Genomic DNA, 6,679 nt, shown 5'->3' on the forward strand with positions numbered 1-6,679 from the left:
TTTATTAATATCATCGATGTTTTGTTATGCATATTTATTCAAAACTGGCTTATTTTACTTCTTTTTTGATACTAATAAAGGATGTGACGAAAAAATTAATAGTCTATTACATCTTTAATTGAATACTGCCGCGAAACTCGGAGGATGTGAAACAAACGCATTGTCCTCATACGCTCAGCTAAGCTAAGCTTTTTAAGCTTCTTCCGAGGAAAGGCCTGTGGAGGAAAGGTTTTAATGAACATAATGTGCATATAAGACTGTGTCGAAAAAAAGGTTGTACGTTGGTCTGTTGTATGCGGAGTCCTCAGTTTGATGAAGTAAAAAGAATATCTCAGCGGAACATGTACAACTCTGGGCAACTGATCTAAATGATATCGAAAATCCACTAACCCGGCCTTGTCTCAAAGACTTTACTTTTAAGGTACTAGAGAATCATATGAATATATGTATATTTTGGAAAAAAATCAAATAAAACGTGTCCCTACGGTGCTACAAAAAAGAAACATCAATTTACTTTTTATAAATGTCCAAAAATTGTAATTTTGAGAACTTTTGCTTTACGTTGAGAATTCTCATATTTTACAGTCTCTAGCGCGTCACGTTTATGAAAAAGTTAGTTTAAAAATACCCGGAAGCACGATTTTATGGGTATAACTAAGCTTTTCTCAAAACCATGACTTAATAGGTATAGCATTGCCAGCAACAAATTGTTCGAATTTTCGGCTACTGAGACGGCACTGTGCATCGCTTGCGTGGAAAAATAAACAAAAAAAGTTTTGCGTTGAACTTTAGGCAGTAAGAGTGTAGTTCTTACGCACTAGTTAATATAAAAAATTGGGTTGGATTATAAACTAAAAGAGCATTTTAGGCAACTAGCCAATAAATGATGAAACGTATAAGGCGTTTTGGCTATCGGAATGAATAAACAAACACATCAATATGACTTCCGATAACATGTTAACCATTGACTTTGTTCCCACAAGCACTCACTCCCCAACTGACCGGAGCCAACACATACTCGTACTTATACGAGTATACTCGTATCTGCGTATGTATATGACCACTAATTCATTAGTTATTTAAATAATGAGGAAGAAGGCTGATACTTAACTGATTAGAAAACAAGGCAATCCAATCAAAGGAGGTAACCAAATACAAACAAAAAAAGTATAGAGGATAGTCCAAATAAAAGTATATTAATTTTTTTTCTTAGAATGAATTTAGGATTTTCTATTTTATTTGTTTACTCCCATTTATAATGTTGTAATTTCTCAATGTTTCTCGGCTATGAAGAGAAGTTATGTTCTTGAAACAAAATGCATAAACCTCATATTTTTTAATGATTTCTATTGATATGTAGTAAGATTTTGAAGAGGAAGAAAATATTCTAAAACATATTCTATGACGCTATCCGCGTCCCCTTAAGCCGCTTTGCTCACACGGAACGAAAAAATTAGTAAATCCTAAGTATTTTGCATATGCAACAAAAATTTTTTACATTCGAAATAAATGTGCCCAAACGTTCATCATAAAATTCCGCGCACTGTTGCTGTAAATGCGTCAATTATTTAAATGACTAGCGGAAAATATTTAATCGATAGGCGAGACACTCCTGCGGCAAATTACGACATGTTACCAGTAAAAATATTTGAGGTTTATAGTGTCTGTGCTTAAATCAATTGCAATCGTATTTGCTTATATTTTTTGTTTTGTTTTGTGCGCCACCTCACAAATTAACTTTCAATATTTTTAATAAGGAAACGTATTTTGTTCTAGACTATCCACACCAACTAAATAATAAGTGGCTTACGAGGTGTGTTCACAAAATAAGGGGAATTTTCATTTTTCTGAAAAAATATTTACTTATTTTCTATTTTACCTCTTTCAAAGATGTAATCCAGCGTTTTTTCTTTGAAGCAACATTCAAAATGGCCGAACCCGTCGGCATGAATGAGAGACATGAGTACCAACATATCGTTACAAAAAAATCGAAATTCGAATATACGTAACCTGCGAAAATTCAAAATTCGCGATACTTTTTGAACACACCTCGTATAGTTTGTTTTACAATAAATATCATATTAATAAAAAATTCTAACTTTTTATAGGACTTATGAAATTTCGAAAAATATTCATCAAATTTTCAATCTTTTCTTCAGAATAAAAAAATTAATTTGGTGTAACAAAGTTCAAATTTGTAGTGGCTAAATAAATGGTTCGCTAAATTTTTCCCTGACGTTATTGCACCTTTTCTCTTCATTAGAAATGCGCGACATTTTTTTTATGTGGAGAAAAGACCCAACACCGTTAGAGAATACAAATTTATTTATTGATGTATTTTCAGTCTACTGTGAGATATATATGACAGACTAACATATAACAATTAGTAAAATGTTACAGAAAGATTAAAATCTATAACACTGCCGTAAATATTACATAATGGGCCACATCGCATGAGAGGTTCAGTCATTGAATAATTGCCAGTTAATGAAGAAACGAGCAATTATTTCTATAAATAAGGGGAGATATAAATTTGGAAGGGATTGTTTCTACCCATTGCAGTTAATGTTGTCATTGATAACATTATACAGAAAAATTAATGAGAAGGAAATTCTTTTATACGACAATGACTGCAAGCCTAGCATTTTCCGTCTGCCGATGTAATGGGGAGAACCATTTGGACAATTAATCAATTATTAAAAGCGAATTTGGGAAATATTTTTTGTACTCTTTCGTTTTTTTCGGAATGGGTTTCATATTATGGTTTACATATTAAGCTTCGGAAGATACATTGGGATGTGAGTGGACCCACAAAATATTTGATGGGTTAGAGTTTGTTTATAAATAAAAAAGTGTGTCTACTGAAGATTAATTAGCAATATTCGAGGAGACTGCTCACTTCAATGCTTGATTATCCTTGAAGTTAGTGTTTTTTCCAAGTCAAATAACATCGTTCGGCGAAAGTTTTCATTCTTAACATTAGGCAGTAAGTAATTGTTCACAATAACACGTAAAATTTCCATAATTGGTCAATATGTCTGGTACCTACACCAGTTTCCTTTAGAATGCTTTCAACCTCTTATTTGGTCAATTAAAGGTGCACTTGTATGGCTTTACCAGCTTCGAACTAAGAAAACATTAAGAGGGCAGCTCTTACAGCGCTTCCAAATTTTCCATTCTTTTGCTTTAAAAATTAACTTGCAATCTAAAGAGTATCGTTTCAATATCTTTAGCTTAATAGAAAGTCTAAAAAGTCCTTATAAAGTCAGTGAAGTGATGAACGCCGAACGAAAGGTGAACGAAAAGTTTAATCGCGTTTTTCTCAAAATACATTTTTTTCGCGTTGTCGAATATAACTCAAAAATATATAGAAATATCAATTTATTTTTTTTTTTTTTTAATGAAAAATATGTTCCTGGTTGGTTTCAGTTGATTACAAGAGGCTGTACATTCCACGGCGCAAATAAAAGGAGGCACGTTTGAGCAACAGTAACCCCGCCATTTTTTGTTTTTTTTTTTTGTTTGGAAAAATAAAATGTTTGTATATTCATTTAAGCATGAATATTAATATCGAATTAAGTTAAGATAAAAATACTCTCAGTTTTTCTCAAACACCGATTGAAAAACTCGTTGTCTGGAGGACTGTCCCCTTAAAACAAATAAAAAGCTTATTTGTTATAAATTTTTAGAATAATTTTCTTAAGTTTTTTACAATACGCAAGATGGATTAGAATTTAATCCGCCATGTAAAGTTGATAAATGTTCTACATGGCACTAGTTAAACTCTCATAGTGCATTTTAATCCCACAAATCCCACGTAGACAGCAACTCAATTCAAAATTTAAAACCACAATTTAATCTGCATCATTTTCGGCATGTCGTATTGTAGTTGAGTAAACTTCTGAAGGAAACACAAATACAAGTAATGAAAGGTAATGTAAATGAAATGTAGGTAGGTAAAATGGCAAGAGTGCAACAGGCACACTTCAAGTAGCACTTGTGTGCCGTTTTGATATCATAAGAAACATTTTTGGGAAGAGAAAACCTTCTACAGCCCCCCCGTGCTGTTGATGTAGTGGAGGAGAGAAAAGGGATTTAGGCTGGAGAATTTCTTCAAGCCATCCCCAAAGGGAAGCTAAGGAATCTCAAGCGCCTAGCCGCTAGAGCCAGACAGAGAAAGTGTTCAACAATATCTTCCTCTGCAGGATTCCCACAGCTTCTGCAATAGGGGTTGTACGGATTTCCAAGCTTCTCCGCATGAGTACCGATCACCCAGTGAACAGTGAACACCGCAATGAGTTTGGAAATTGAATGGCGAGCGATTCCCATTACCTTAAGCGGTCTGTTTCTATCGTATTGGGACCATAGTATTTTCGAAATAGCACACGATGAAACAGACCTCCATCTTTCTTGCGCTTTTTTTAGAAATAGATTGTGTAGTTTCCCTTTAACAACGGACAAAGGGACACCGATGTCTGAGAGGGGTTCTGTCGACCCCTTCATTTCCCTGTGCCCAGGAACCAAGATAGGTGAAATGTTTTCTGCACGTTCGAGGCGTTTGAGTTCCTCCTTATAGGAGTTTAGGAGAAGAGAGTTGTAATACGGCGACGACAGGGCCTTGATCGCAGCTTGGCTATCAGAAAAAATATTAATGCCTCCCTCCCAACAGCGATCCGGAAGTATTTTGCATGCCTGCAGGATCACGAAGGCCTCTGCTTGAAAAACGCTGCTCGTTTCAGGCAGTTTAAAGCAGACCGAAATGCTGGCTGATTTAGAGAAAACCCCCTCTCCCACTTCAGATTCCACCTTGGATCCGTACCGACTCTCCCCTCCTTCCAGTCTTGCCTGCTCGGAAAGATAGCACTAGCACAACCCTCAAATCCCAATTTACGGATGGAGAGATCAGTGCAAAGAACAGGGAAGGAAGGGGAGATCTGCTTCAAGAGGCTACTATGTCCTACAGGGAATTGTCTCCAGAGGGCAAGCTCCTTCAACCTAATAGCGCTCTGAGCAGCAATGAATTTAACTTGCAGATCCACAGGAAGTAATTGCAGAGTAAAATTGAGCGCAGCAGTGGGACCACTCTCTCTAGTTTAGTGGTGTTGTAGCCAACTTCTGAAGAGCTACCCACCAAATTAGGCAACTTTATGTTAAAATTGGCAGAACCACTAAGTTGTATAGTTCATCCAAAGTACGACACGTAGCTTGAGAACCCATTTTTTCCCGAACATAGATTTACAGGCGTAGAAGGTGTTGGCCTTCTTAACTCGATTTTCTATGTGCAGCTTCCAGTGGAGCTTGAGGTCAAGTATTACACAGATATACCTGACTTCCGATGCGAGTGTAAGACACTGGTTGTTTAGTCTGGAAGTTTAAAAGGCGGAGGCTTGTATTTTCTGGTTAATAGTATCAAATTCAGAGTTGACTCTGAGACCGCAACTGGCAGCCCAACTACTAAGTGTAACCAATGCACCTTCCATAATTTCAGGCATTACTGATGGGAAGGCTCCTGAAACCATTAGGACCAAGTCATCGGAATATGCTACCACCTTTACTCCTCCCCTGTTTAAGCGAGTTAAAGCTTCATTCATAGCTACTAGCCAAAGGAGAGGCGAGGGGACGCAACCTGGGGTGTACCTCTATGAACGAACCTAGTGATTCTAGCCCCTCCTGCCCAGTATTTATTTCCCTACCGCAGAGCAGGGACGAGATCCTTAAAGTCTTTCTACCCCCAGCCTATTTAGAGCAGTGACAATTGACTCAGCCGCAATATTATTAAAGGCACCCTCTATGTCTATAAAAGCCGCTAAAATGAATTGTTTTCTCTCCAGAGATTTCTCTACAGTCCTTCCTACCTTATGTAAGGCTGTCTCGGTAGATTACTTATTCTCATCTGTGAAAATTATGAATGAGATACTATTAAATTATATGTGTTGCCATGCTTTTTTTACACAGAATAAAAGAAAAGCGTATCGCCATACCTGCATAATTACTTAAAACAATTTTTTTTTTTTGAGATTATGACACTCTTTCAAATGAAAAAATGTATTTATTTTCAACAATATAAATTTAATTTGTTTATGTAAATCATACATACGTAACATTTGAAACAAATTAAAATTGACGACGTGTCAACGCAGGATAAAATTAAATCCTGGCGGCAAGAACTTTGCCATTTCGAAAAAAGCGACAAAGGTGACAAATAAATTCGAACTCTTGGAAAAAAATATTTTTACGTTTAAATTTAATCGTGCTAAGCTATTTTTAAAAGCAAAGCCACTTATTGTAACATTTAAATAAAATTTAATAGAATTGTGCCGCGTTTAAATCAAATTGCTGAATTAAGAGCAAAATATTTAGTGTTGAAACTTTTACTGTCCGCAATAACTTTACTGTTGAAACAAATCCTTTTATTTCATGTAGTTTAACAGCAGAAAATATTTTATCTAACTGGTGCTGTTTCAGAGCAACAAAAATGTAACCGTTCTTATGAATTTGTGGGTGACACGCTAAATCCTATAAGTACATATAAATATAAATACATATCGATGGTTTTCGAGAAAAGCTACACAACTCAAAATTAACTCAAAATTCGGAGTTTTGCCGTTAAAAGCAAAAATCAACTACAGAGTTTATATATTTTTACCTGGAAAAGCGTCATAAGCGAATCTTGAAGCAA

This window comes from Anastrepha obliqua, chromosome 3 (assembly GCF_027943255.1).
Source record: "Anastrepha obliqua isolate idAnaObli1 chromosome 3, idAnaObli1_1.0, whole genome shotgun sequence".
In the NCBI taxonomy this organism is placed as follows: domain Eukaryota; kingdom Metazoa; phylum Arthropoda; class Insecta; order Diptera; family Tephritidae; genus Anastrepha; species Anastrepha obliqua.